Source organism: Rhinatrema bivittatum, chromosome 5 (genome assembly GCF_901001135.1).
Source record: "Rhinatrema bivittatum chromosome 5, aRhiBiv1.1, whole genome shotgun sequence".
Lineage (NCBI taxonomy): Eukaryota > Metazoa > Chordata > Amphibia > Gymnophiona > Rhinatrematidae > Rhinatrema > Rhinatrema bivittatum.
Genome location: NC_042619.1, coordinates 309,779,907 through 309,793,943, shown reverse-complemented (window position 1 = coordinate 309,793,943; position 14,037 = coordinate 309,779,907).

Genomic DNA, 14,037 nt, shown 5'->3' with positions numbered 1-14,037 from the left:
GTGGCTATATCTGTTCAATATCTTTCAGGTCAATCCAGTAAAGTGCGGCCGCATTTACCCCGCTCCTAACCCGCTTTCTACTCACTTTCCGGCCGCATTAGCCCTTCCTGCAATCCACAATCCCCTTTAACCTACTCTTACCGCGTCCTTAAATCCCCGGGTAACCCCTTCCGCACGTGGCATGTATATTACATGTAAACGATCGAATTAGCTATTCCCTCCCATACAGTAACGCGCGCCCCGACTCGCTTTTTTACCCTGCCGTTTTGCCGCGCGTTTAACCTGCTAACTTACCGCCTACCCTTACCCCTGCGTTAGAGGCAGGGGTAAGGGTAGGCGGCAAACTTTCCCCCAGCCCCCGCTCACCTGCCCTGGCCGCGTCCATGGGTGCTGGTCTCCGGGGCAGCCCCAGTCCTCTCCCCTCCTCCCAAAGCAAGCAGCAAAAGCGAAAAAAAAAAAGTGAAAAAAAAAGTTGCAAGAGAGAGAGGGGAGAGAGGACGGGCAATCCTACGCTCGGGATTGCCAGTCCTCTCTCCCCTCCTCCCTAGGCAAGGCATGAAAAGCAGCCTTGCTCCGGGAGGAGGGGAGGGGACAGACATCGGTGACGACATCGGTGACGACGGACGCGGCTCCCCTGCCTCCAGCTGCCCGCGAAGACGGACGCATCGCACGGGCGAAAGCGGCCCCTGCGGCTGACAATCCCAAGCTTCGGAGAACTGTCCACTTCCTGGTACCTGTCATTTGAAATGACATTTGAAATGACAGATACCAGCGTGTCCGTGAAGCGTTAGGCCCGCGCACCCAGGTTACTGTATAGGCGCTGTATAGCGCTCTATACAGTAAAATGGGTTGCGCGGGCCTAACGCTTCGCGGACGCTTCTTAGACACATCTTGCATTTGCAAGCTATTTACATACAGGATCGAGCGGTAGGTGAGCTGGACTGTGCGTGCGGCAACCGCGGGTGTGCCAGGCACTAACGCAGCTCTTCCTACCGCTCGTTACTGGATTGACCTGTTTGTAAGTGCTATTTAGGGACCTTCATTTTCAGTTTTTATTTTATTTTGTCTGGGAATGTCAATATTGTAACAAAACAAATCAGTAGGAAAATGACTTTGTTATAACATATAGGAGAAAAGTCATTTGAGTCATTTTTCCATGGATTTCTTTTTGTTTTAAGATTGAAATTCCCAGGCAAAATAAAATAACTGAAAATAAAGGTCTCTTGTGCTATTGCACAGGGGTTAGAAGTAAAAGATTTTGTGCATGAGACTAAGAATTAGAACAGAGTGGACACACCTAAGGAAGTAGACAGAATGACGTGTGCTGTAAGAAAGCTTGAGTGGGCAGGTGTCTGCGTGTTAAAATTCAGTGTGGAATCACTGCATTTGCAGTGCAGAAATCAAAGGGAATATTACACAATGAAGGATAAGAGACTGATTGTTCACTAATGGGGAGAAAGACCTTGAGGGAGAATTGTGTCTAATGGTCTCAAAGCTGTGAAACTGTGGTAAGGTGGTGGTCAGAGCCAGTGTGATGCTAGTTTGTATACAGAGATGAAGGGGAATGATAATTCCCCTCACTACAGGTCTGTAGTGAGAAGGCTTAGAATACTGTATAAAGTTCTGAAAACTGTACCCCAAATGGATATAGATAGGGTGGAGATGAGTTAGAGAGAAGCTACCAAAATGGTGTGTGATCTATGCCAAAAGATCAATGAGACTTAGGGACCTAATAGGCATACTCAAGAGGATAGATGGGAAAGGATATGATGGACATTCAAATTCCTTTCAAAGGAAAGTATGCTTTAAAATAAGGGGTCATGATATGGCTCCAATGCGGTAGACCTAGCAGACATTGAAGTCCTTATTTATTTATTTAATGCCTTTTCTATACCGGTGTTAGTGTGTACATCACATCGGTTTACATCATAACAAAATGCTTAGAAAATACATTTAACAGGGGTACAACATGGTAAGGGCAGGTGCACGCAAGGAAATTTCCTAGCGTGTAGCAGATGGACTCAGGACCAATGTGTATAGTCTGTTCCTGATAGCAGTTGGAGACGGAGTCAGATTTCAATCTGACGTCAGCACTACATATACCCCTGCAGGAAGCTCTGCTCTTCAGTATTTCTCAGTCTCCTTGGCAGTTTGGGACTCTACACACACTTGCTCAGCGTTACGAAATCCAAACCAAAGAAGAAAGAAAATTCCAAAATCTTACCTCTACAAGACGAGCCCTGCTCTCCTGTGGTGATACCTAAGGGTCCCTCCCCCAGTCGAGAATTCCTGAGGTGATTTCCGAGGTCCCTCAGAGGTAAGCCTCGGTCCAGCAGCCGATTCCCGGCGTGGACATTAGCCCCCAGCAGGAAGCGGCTGAGAGGCAGCGGGTGCAAGACTGGGCGCGGCAGTGAAGGTATTTCCCTCTCCCCCCGCAGCTGGAGACCGCCCGGCATGAGACCGGGAAGCGCCAAGATAAGGTAAGGCAGAAAACTTTCTTAAGTCTCGGTCTCCGAGGCTCGAATAGCCGCACAGATCGCTCGATGGCATCTGTCCCATCTGGTTGAGCAGCCCCATCCAGGCTAGAACCCGATCTGGCTCGAGTGTCCTCCCACATGGAGACATTCCAGGGGAGTCGCCTTCTCAATCGCGTGGTCGCTGGCACCATTTCCCCCCTTGATCACCATACTGTCCGCCTAACTGAGCCGTGCGCTCAGCGGCGAGCTGGGCGCATAACATAGGTGTGCGCACAGCAGCGCACGCATAGGTGCCGTGCGCACAGGGGGGGCCGGGCATATAAATGCACAGACTGGGTTTGAACGCTCCTACGTGCACAAACAATGGCACCACCGGCCAAAAAAAACCAAAGCACAAGCCCTCTGCCCAGCCTGTCACATAAGAGCTGCAAAGCATGAAGAGGCTACTGCCCTGTGCCTACAGTGCGAGACGGCTGAGGGAGAACCAGGGCAAGGCCCCCCCAGCCAGTACAGGAATACGGATCCACTGTTAGTACCCCGGACCTCTCTATCCCCAGCTCAGCCCTCCAGATGGGGCCCTCGGGGAACGCTGCTGGGTTCAATATAGACCCAGGAACCTTTTCCTGGGTGGAATTCTTTAAAGGTCTGAACCAAAGACAAACCCTTTTCTGGTTGTGCTCCGACAGGCCTCACGCCATTTCCCATTGCTGCAAGCCGTTCAACAGCTGATCGACCTGGAATGGAATGCCCCGGAGGCCAGTTTCAAGGGGGGACGGGCCCTAGAAGCCCTATATTCACTGGAACCCTCAACCAAAGACCTGGTGTTTCCCAAAGTGGACGCCATGGTCTGTGCAGTCACAAAGTGCACCACCATTCCAGTCGAAGGAGGAATGGCTCTCAAGGATGCTCAAGACAGATGTCAGGAGTCCATCCTTAAACAGTAATTTGAGGCAGCAGCTATGTCACTGCAGATCGCTGACTGCTGTGCTGTGGTGACACGTGCATACTTGTCACAGACCAGGAACACAACCACGCCCGTCGAAACATTAGAACCAGCAATATCCTTCCTCACGGATGCGACCTCCGGCCTGGTGTGCACTTCAGCCAGGGGTGTCTCATCCATTGTGGCAGCCAGAAGCTCTGGCTCCGAAGCTGGTCAGCCGATGCGACTTCTAAGATGAAACTCACGAGAATGCCGTTTAAAGGAACCCTTCTGTTCGGAAGCGAACTGGAGAAGTTAGCCGACAAATGGGGTGAATCTCCAGTACATTGGTTACCAGAGGACAAGATCAAGAGAAGCCAACGCCCCACTCCCCGAACATCAAGGGGCAGATGATCACAGTGTTTCAGACCATACAATAATACATACCAAACACCTTGCCCCGCAGGCAGGGGCCAGTTCTTTCGGAACAAACACAACAAGAGGGGAACCGGCTCAGGCCCCAGCCGCACCTCACAATGAGAATCAACAGACCCATCCACAGGAAGAAGCCATAGGGGCAGGCTTGCCCGATTCTACCAAAGATGGGTCAAGATAACGTCAGACAAGTGGGTCCTAACCATCAGTCGAGAGGGATACTTTCTGGACTTCCACAGCATCCCTCCAGACAAATTTGTGAAATCTCCTTGCCATTCCCCCTCCAAGAGGACAGCAGTGGAATCCACACTAACCAAATTGCTCGCCTTAAAGGCTATAACATTGGTGCCCGTGCCCCAATGAAATACGGGGCACTATTCCATCTATTTTATCTTTCCCAAGAAAGAGGGAAATTACCAGCCCATACTGGACCTCAAGTCTGTCAACCGCTACCTGAGGGTACCACACTTCTGCAAGGAAACCCTACGCTCGGTCATAAGGGCGGTATAGCCGGGAGAATTTCTGACTTCCCTGGACCTGTCAGAAGCCTGTCTGCACATCCCGGTCCATCGCGATCATCAGCGCTTCCTACGCTTCACGATCCTGGACCATCACTACCAGTTCCGAGTGCTACCCTTCGGGCTAGGTACAGCCCCTCGGATGTTCACCAAAATCATGGTTGTAGTAGCGGTGACACTGAGGAAAGAAGGAATCCTCGTTCACCCATTTCTGGATGATTGGCTGATCAGCGCAAAGTCTCCAGAGGAAAGTCATCAGACGACCACCAGAGTCAAGAATCTCCTGGAGAATCTCGGATGGGTCATCAATGCAACCAAGAGCTGTCTGCAGCTCTCCCAGTCTCTGGAATACCTGGTAATCCGGTTGCACACCCAACAGGACAAAGTCATTCTTCCCCCTACAAGGAGAAGGAAATTGATGGACCAGTTGAGAAAACTGTTGAACGGCGCTCGCCCCTCGGTATGGGACTACCTCCAAGTCCTCAGACTCATGACATCAACCCTAGAAGTCGTACCATGGGCAAGAGCCCACATACGACCACTACAACGTTCCTTACTATCACAATGGAACCCGATGTCCCAGGACTACACCATCCGCCTCCAGTTACCAGCAGAGGTACGGATCCAGCTCCTATGGTGGCTACAAGAAGACCACCTGAGCAAGGGAATGAGGCTATCCCCACTGACCTGGGTCTTGCTCACCACGGATGCGAGCCTGCAAGGGTGGGGAGCCCACTGTCAAGAACTGATGGCCCAGGGGCAATGGGACAAGGAAGAGTCTGGGTGGAACATCAACCATCTGGAAGCCTGGGCAGTCAGATTAGCCTGCCTACGCTTCAGTCATAGACTCCAGGGCGAATCGGTCAGAGTCATGTCGGACAACGCCACAGCAGTGGCCTACATCAATCGACAGGGAGGAACCAGAAGCCAACAGGTGTCCCTGGAAATAGACCCCCTAATGGCGTGGGCAGAAGCAAACCTACAAGGGATCTCAGCCACCCACATCACGGGTAAAGACAGCGTCGCTGCGGATTACCTCAGCAGGGAAAGTCTAGACCCGGGGGAGTGGAGACTATCAACCACAGCCTTCCAGTTAATAATAGACCGCTGGGGAACTCCAACCATGGATCTTCTGGCAACCCGGTCCAATGCCCAAGTCCCCAAGTTCTTCAGCTGCAGACGAGAACCACAATCCCAGGGGATCGACGCCCTGGTCCAGAACTGGCCACAGGAAGACCTGCTTGTACGCCTTTCCTCTATGACCATTACTGGGCGGGATCATCCGCAAGATAGAACACCACAGAGGGCTAGTACTTCTAGTGGCCCCGGACTGGCCAAGAAAGCCGTGGTACGTAGACATGCGAAGACTTCTGGAGGGGAACCCTCTGTGTCTACCTCAACACAGGGACCTGCTCCAGCAAGGACTGATCCTACATGAAGACCCAACTCGATTCTCGCTTACGGTCTGGCCATTGAGAGAACTCGCCTGAAGAAGAGCGGATACTTGGGGGCAGTGATTGACACCTTGCTCCGAGCGCGCAAGTTTTCCACATCTTTAACCTACATACGAATATGGAGAATATTCGAAGCCTGGTGTGAAAACTATGACATCCTTCTGTGGACAGTCAAAATTCCCATGATCCTGGAATTTCTGCAGAACAGCTTGAAGAAGGGGTTGTCTCTCAGCTCCATCAATGTTCAACTGGCCACGCTGGCCTGCTTCAGAGCCAAAGTGGACGGCATCAGTCTATCTTCCCATCCAAATGTCTCCCGCTTCCTGAGGGGGGTCAAGCAAATCCGACCACCTCTAAAGTGGCCGGTACCTCTATGGAATCTCAATCTAGTACTCGACTTCCTAGCGGGAGCTTCTTTCAGACCTTCACGCAGTCTGTCCCTACGGTTCCTGACCTTGAAGACTGCTTTCCTAGTGGCAATATGTTCAGCCCGTCGCATCTCCAAACTTCAAGCACTATCCTGTCGGGAACCGTTCCTCAGATTCACACCGGGATCCAACCTCCTTCCTTCCAAAGGTGGTTTCTCATTTCCATCTAAACCAAACCATTTCACTGCCATCTCCAGATGAGCATAAGGACTCTGAAGACTCACACCTCCTTCGCCACCTTAACATCGGCAGACTCCTAGTCTGATTCCTGGAAAGATCAGAATCCGTACGAAAGACGGACCACCTATTCGTCCTTCACAATGGGAAGAAACAAGGGGAAGCGGCCTCGCGGGCAACCATAACTCTCTGGATCAAAGAAGTAATCAAGGTGGCCTACATAGAGGCAGGCAAGCCTCCACCCCTACAAGTCAAGACCCATTCCACCAGAGCTCAGGCAGTGTCCTAGGCAGAAACCAAGATGCTGTCACCCGCCGAGATCTGTAGGGCGGCGACATGGTCCTCCATTCACACCTTCTTGAGGTTTTACCGCCTGGATGTTCAGGCCCGGGAGGACACAACATTTGCAAGGGCAGTACTAAGTGGGCCACGGTCAGCCTCCCACCCGGGAGTAGCTTATGTACATCCCATTGGTCCTGAGTCCATCTGCTACATACTAGGAAATGGAGAAATTACTTGCCTGATAATTTCCTTTTCCTTAGTGTAGACAGATGGACTCAGTATCCCGCCTACGGCTGCCTCAGAATACGGAAACCTCGGGTGACAATCCCCGAGAGCAAGACAAGCACGGGTAAGCCACGCTTTACCTCTAGTTAGGATACCCATAGTTACCGGGTGTCTGCGTTTCTTGGTTGAGTGCACTGGCGGTCTCCAGCTAAAATTCATGTCAACCAGTTCAAGTTAATCAAATTATTCAAACACTCGTATATCTACAATTGCTTTTCGAGGAGAATACTGAAGAGCAGAGCTTCCTGCAGGGGTATATGTAGTGCTGACATCAGATTGAAATCTGACTTAGCCTCCAACTGCTATCAGGAGCACACTATACCCATTGGTCCTGAGTCCATCTGTCTACACTAAGGAAAAGGAAATAATCAGGTAAGTAATTTCTCCATTTTCCCGCATGCATAGGCGTCTCATTACGTAGTGATTGTGTGTGCAGGGCCCTGTGCATGTATAGACATGGCCTAGATTTGAACGCATACATCTATGACCTAGACTTGAGTGCGTATATGTGCAGGTACTTGTGCGCGTAAGGCCAAGACCTAGACTGGAGCACATATTTGCGTGGGTACTTGTGTGTATAAGACTGCAACCTAAACTTGAATATTTTTGCTCAGGTACTTGTGCACGTACAACCGCGACCTAGTCTTTAGCACGTATTTGCGTGCGTCCTGGAAGGGTGTGCAGATATACTCAGCTGGCATTGGTGTGTACGTAGGAGGCTGCCTAAAGCCGAACAAGAGAGCTAGGCAACGGGGATGAACAGGTCCAAGCACCTTGCTATTTGTGATGCTTGCTGTCTGATAGCAATTCAGTCCTCAGTCTCTCCCCATTTGTTAGTGTTATTTAGATGCTTAAAGTGATTTGACTACTACAGCTTTTGGCCATGTTGGGACATACCCCTCAGCCTATGGTATCTCTGGAGGGAGAGTAGAGTGGGTCAGTTCTTCTGCCTTTGTCCTGAGGGCAGCTTTCCTGAGAGAGAGAGGTTGGAGAGAGCAAGTTTAGGCCTATGGGCTCTGGTATAGATCCATCCTCCTCCTATGTGGAATGTTTCCAGGTCTGCAGACCTTTCTGCAAGGGCACCCAGAAAAGGCGAAACAACATACGATTAGAGATCGCATGCTTAGGCCTCCCCTGGTAATGTTCAAGGGGATGTGGATCATGAGACCAGAGAATTTCAATGGGGAATTGACTTTCTCACCTCAAGAAGAGGGAGAAATTGCATATGATTGAGAGCTGCTTCAGACTCTGCTCAGACTTGTTTTTGCTTTTTTCACAGAGATGTCTTGCTAAGCCTATTGGCTCAGACCCTGAGCATGCTTAGTGTAGCTGGAGGTCAATTTTAAGTTAAGCATCCTGTTTCTTTCCCCCCTGTATCCAATTCCAGAGATATTGGATTTAAAGAAGGTAAATGCTGCTCTCGAGGTTCCCTGTTTCCACATGGAAACTCTGAGGTCCGTCATAGCGGCTGTATGCAAGGGAGAGTTCTTGGCATCTCTCACCTTGTCAAAGATGTATCTGCACATAGCCATCAGGCTGGAGCATCAGAAATTCCTGAGGTTTATGGTCCTAAGGTAACATTTTTAGTTTTGAGCCCTTCCCTTCGGCTGGCGATGGCTCTATGTACCTTCACCAAGGTGTGATGGTGGGTGGGGGTAGCCGCATTGCAAAAGGAGGGTGTGTTGGTGCATCCGCATCTGGATTATTGGCTTATTCATGCAAAATCAGAGCATTTCTGTTGACAATCAGTACGAAAGGTACTGATGCACTTAAAGTCTCTAGGATGGGTAGAGATCCTAGCATCAAGCCATTTAATCCTTTTTTTCAAACTATGGAGTATCTGGGAGCTCAATTCGACATGCTGGCAGAAGAGAGTGTTTCTCACGAAGAGAGATTGCTGAAATTGCAGAGTCAGATTAGGCTTCTGCTAGAGTTTTCGGTGCCCAGGGTCTGGGACTATTTACAGGTTGTGGTTTCTGTGGCACCAACATTGGAATTAATGCATTGGGCATTCTCTCATATGTGGCCTCTGCAAAGGGCTCTTCTCTCCTGCTGGAATCTGTTATTGGAAGAGTTTCATCTTCCTCTTCTGTTAGAGGGGAAAGTCAGAGACAGTCTTTTGTGGTGGCTTACTCGCGGCAATCTCAAGCATGGTGCGGAATTGGAGGTTCTGAATTGGGTAGTAGTCACCACCGATGCAAGCCTCTCCTGATGGAGGGCAGTGTGGCAAGATCAGTCGGCGCAGGCCAGTGGTCGAAAAAGGGAGGCCTCATGGTCTGTCAGTAGGTTTGAGATGAGAGCGGTGCATTTCGCATTGCTTGCCTGTCTGCCAAGGTTATGTGGCCATCCAGTATAGATCCTTTCAGACAATATGACAACGGTGGCCTACATCAACCGTCAAGGCACTACAAAGAATCAGGCAGTCTTGAGAGGGTCTGGGAGTTAATTCTCTGGGCAGAGCTGCACTTGGAGTGGCTGGCAGCATCTCACATTGCTGGAGTGAACAACATTCAGGTAGATTTTCTCAGTCGGAGAATGTTAGACCCTGGGGAAAAGGAAGATGGGTGTACCCCGACCAAAAAGAACACAAAGATGTTGCGGTTTTACAGCTGCTGATCAGAACATGGTACGGAAAGAATCTGAGCTCTGGTGCTGCTGTGGACTTGAGGAATTTTTCTTTGTCTTCCCTCCGTGGCCTCTGGTGGACAAGGAATTATGGCAGAAAGAGAAAATTCTGGGCAATGTGATCCTAGTAGTTCCAGAGTGGCCACATCAACCATGCTTCCCAGATCTGATCAACATGGCCATAGACAGGACCCTGAGGTTCGGATATCAGTCGGCTCTTTTCCTCCAGGACCCAATATTTTTGGGTTAGGCAGTTCACTTCTGTCCATCGGCTTTGCTTTTGAAAGGAGATGACTGAGATGGAGGGGATATTCCAAAGTGATTATTTCCAACTTATTGCAAGCTAGGTGACCTCCTTCATCCTTGACGTGTGTGTGATTTTGGAGGATTTTCAAGTCCTGGTCTGCTGTTGGAGTGCAGCCTCAGCCTGTTTAGGCTATGATGTCACTTATTTTGGCTTTTCTACAGAAAGATTCTAGTCAAGGAACTGGTCTTTAACTCTCTGAGAGTCCAGGTAGCAACATTGAATTGTCTCTGGGGTAAAGTGCAAGGGTATCCTCTGTTCACATATCCAGATGTTCTATGGTTCCTTTGGGGAGCTAAGAACTTGGGTTCTCAGGTAGGGAACAATTATCCATCTTGGAATCTGAATCTAGTCCTTAGAGAATTGTTTGAGGCTTGGTTTGAACCACTAAAGGACTTGACTCAAAGTGGTTTTCTTGGTGGCTGTTCAGCTAGGAGAATTCTGGAACTCCAGGCACTGTCATGTCGAGATCCCTTCCTACAGATGTCTGATTCGGGGGTATCTTTATGCATGGTGCCTTCTTTTCTGCTTGAGGTAGTATTGGCGTTTCATCTTAATTAGACAGTGGAGCTTCCAGCTTTTCTGGATTTGGATTCCTCTACGCCTCACTTGCGGGAGCTTAGGCTCTTTGATGGGAGGCATGCATTAGTGTGGTATCTAAAGGTCACTTATGGTGACCGTAGATTGGATCAACTCTTTGTACTATGGAGTGCTTCAAAGAAGGGAAATAAGTAATCTAAGGCTACAATTGTGCGGTGGCTGAAGGAAGCAATCAAGTCATCTTACATTTCTAAAGTGCGCCCGATGCCAGGGCATTTAGGGGTGCCCTCAATGCGTTCTCGGCTGACTTCCTGGGCTGAGTCACAACAGGTGTGTCTGCATGAAATTTGCTGGGTGGCTATTGGGAAGAGGCACACTTATTCAAGCGATAATATCTAGTAAGTCGGGGCTCTGGCTTCCATGTGCTTTGGTGAGAGTATTTTACAAGCAGAACTCTCCAGGTTCCCACCCAAGTTAAAGGGAGCTTAGGTACATCCTAGGAGTCTGGACTGATCTGGGTACGTACAGGGAAAAGAAAATTGGTTCTTACCTGCTAATTTTTGTTCCTGTAGTACCACAGATCAGTCCATAGACTTCCCCATTTTGGGGGGTGGGGGGAGAGTCCACCGCTTGTACTATTGCTTTGTATATAGTGTGAAGTTGTTGAAAGTTTTCAATACTGATTGCTTACGTTAAATTTAGGAAACAAGTTTTCCATTGTCTTTTTGGGCAACTTCACCTATTTTTGGTTCGTTGGCGGGGAGGGAGTTTGCTTAGAAGTTTGCTTATAAATTTATGGTTGTTGCTGTCATCTTGGCTTGGGTACAGGTCAATACGGAGGGACTGCAGGTGCCATTCTATTTTATGTATAGTGTCAGTGAGATGTCTCCATTTGCTAGTAGGGATGCAAAATCCAGGAGTCTGGATTGATTTGTGGTACTACAGCAATTAAAATTAGCAGGTAAGAAACAATTTTCTTTTTGTGTGTTTGTTTTAAAAGCTAGCCAGAAGGCAGGCAAAAGCTAGTAGCCAATTCCAAACTCTAGTCTGGCAGCCCTGGTGCTGCCTTGGAGTTGGAAGGTCTCCTGGTTGGAGAGCATCAACCTGGTGTAGCAGGAAACGATCCAGCAATGCCCTGCTCTCCAGAGGATGCATTGTCCTCTCACACCAAGGATGTGTCTCCTAGGGCTACTGCCCAGGAGTGAAGGGTTAGGCTGGCCATAATCACGGCCAGTGCAAGGGTATTAGGTGCCTACACAAACCTTATGCCTGCCCCCCTCCCGGTCCAGGCCCCAACTCCAATCTCATTCACTCAGACAGACCCTCTCTTATACACACTTAGGTTCTTTGTCTCATTCACACATGCATCCTTACACAGGCTTTCTCCTCTTTCACTAAAACCATTGCTCTCTCATACATACACAATCTCTCCTGTCACACACACACAATCAAAGACACTGCTCATGGATTGCCAGTACTCTGCTTCTCTTGGCTGGAAACAGGATGGGTGCTGCTCGTGGCCCACCAAGTCTCTACGCTCAACTGTGAGTGGGCTGGGCTCTGCTCGTGGCCCCATATGGCTGCTCTTTCCCGCCCCCTAATGGCTGGCACCCTAGGCGACCACCTACTTCACCTATTGGAATGTGCTGGCCCTGGTCATCATAGTTGGTGATTCAATTTTTAGGATTGTAGATAGGGTCACTGGTGGGCATAAAGATCGCCTGGTAACATGCCATCCTGCTGTGAACGTGGCGGACCTCATGCATCACCAAGGTAGGATTTTAGACATTGCTGGGGTGGAGCTGACTCTTGTACATGTGGGCATCAAAGAGGAAAATATGAGAGGGAAGGTTCTGGAAGCCAAATTTACTCTTAGGTAGAAAGCAGAGTTGCTTACCTGTAACAGGTGTTCTCACAGGACAGCAGGATGTTAGTCCTCACACATGGGTGACGACATCAGCATGGAGCCCAATCACAGAACACTTTTGTCAAAGTTTCTAGAACTTTGACTGGCACCTACTGGGCATGCCCAGCATGACACTAACCCTGCATCCAGGCGTCACCCTTCAATCTCTATAGCAAGAAGTACGTGCGAAAAATAAAATAATAAATTGTGAACGAACCCAACTCTGCGGGTGGCAGGCGAGTTTTGTGAGGACTAACATCCTGTTGTCCTTTGAGAACACCTGTTACAGGTAAGCAACTCTGCTTTCTCACAGGACAAGCAGGATGGTAGTCCTCAGAGATGGGTGAATAGCAAGCTGAGGATGCCCGAGCAATGCACCAAATGCCCCCAAAGACGTGCAACAGGCACAACAGGGGTGGATTTGAGTAGGAGGGCATCCTGAAACCCTTAATGGGTCGCTGGAAGGATGTTGGGAAGTTAAACTGAAAATAAGTTGCGAAGAACCAACTGGCCAAAGATGGAATCTTGCCTGCCAGCCTTATCTAAGCAATAATGGGCTGCGAAGGTATGGAGAGAGCTCCAGGTAGCAGCTTTGCAAATGTCAGTGAGCGGCACCGAACGGAGGTGTGCCACGTTGCCATGGCCCTGATAGAGTGTGCTTTGACACGGTCTTGTAGCGGAATGCCTGCTTGCTGTTAGCAAAAAGAGATACAATCCACCAACCAGGAGGACAGGGTCTGTTTTCCCATTGGATTACCCAATTTGATGCTATCGAAAGACAAATAATTGAGTGGACTTCCTGTGGGTAGACGTGCGCTCTAGATAGAAGGCTAGGGCACGTTTACAGTCCAAGGAATGTAGAGCCTGTTCTTCCGGGTTTGAATGAGGCCTGGGAAAGAAAGTAGGTAAGATGATGGATTGATTAAGATGAAATTCCGATACAACCTTTGGTAAAAATTTAGGGTGGGTACGGAGCACTACCCTGTCATGTAGAATTTTAGTGTAAGGCGGGTAGGTGACTAAAGCCTGCAACTCACTAACTCTGCGAGCGGATGTTACAGCAAGAAGAGAAATTACTTTCCAGGTGAGATAGCAGAGATCGCAGGAGTGGATACGCTCAAATGGAGGTTTCATGAGCCTTCCCAAGCGGGGGCCGGGGGGCGAAGTGGAGGTTTTAGGTGGAGTAAGCCTCTCATGAAGCGTGTTACTAAGGGTTGTGTCGAAATAGACATCTCCCACGCCATTGTGAAAAGCAGCTATCGCACTGACATGCACCCATATAGAGGAAGTTTTGAGGCCTGACTCTGACAGGTGCCAGAGATAGTCCAGAAACTTTGCGGTGGATCAAGTGAAGGTGTCTGTGGACATGGATGCGCACCAGACCGTAAACCTCTTCCATTTAGAACGATAAGACCGTCTCGTAGAAGGCTTTCGTGAAGCTACCATAATCAAAGCAGGTCCTCCCCCAGAGGGATGCACCGACGTACTGATAGGTCCTGAAGGATTGGAAACCAGACCTGGAGTAGTGGCCAATGAGGGGCTATCAGAATTATTAAGCCCTTGTCCCTCCGCAACTTCATGAGAGTCTTTGATATGAGTGGAAGTGGAGGGTACGCGTAGAAGAGACCGCTGGACCAAGAGAGGGCAAAAGCATCCCTCGGCTGTGAGTGGTGGCTGCAAGTGA